The sequence below is a fragment of the Plasmopara halstedii genome (genome assembly GCF_900000015.1).
Source record: "Plasmopara halstedii genome assembly, contig: Scaffold_2904, whole genome shotgun sequence".
NCBI lineage: Eukaryota > Oomycota > Peronosporomycetes > Peronosporales > Peronosporaceae > Plasmopara > Plasmopara halstedii.
In genome coordinates this window covers 547,351-547,592 of record NW_020189809.1, presented here as the reverse complement: position 1 = coordinate 547,592, position 242 = coordinate 547,351, and positions in this window count along the sequence as shown.

Sequence of the window (242 nt, the reverse complement as noted above, 5' to 3'; positions counted from 1 at the left end):
TCATCGAAGACGTTCTTCGCAGCGTCTGCGCTGAGACGCCGAGGCGCTGAAGCGCCATATTGCCAATCGTAGAATTTGCACTGAACAATGCAGTGCATTCATCTACCGGCTATACACCGTTCTACCTAAACGGCTGATTCACCCTCGCGTCCCACTGACGCCGCCATCCCATGGCTCAGGGCTTGGTGGGGGAGGAATAGCCGAACGACTAGCTGAAATCAGCCCCCTCACCATCCGTAATA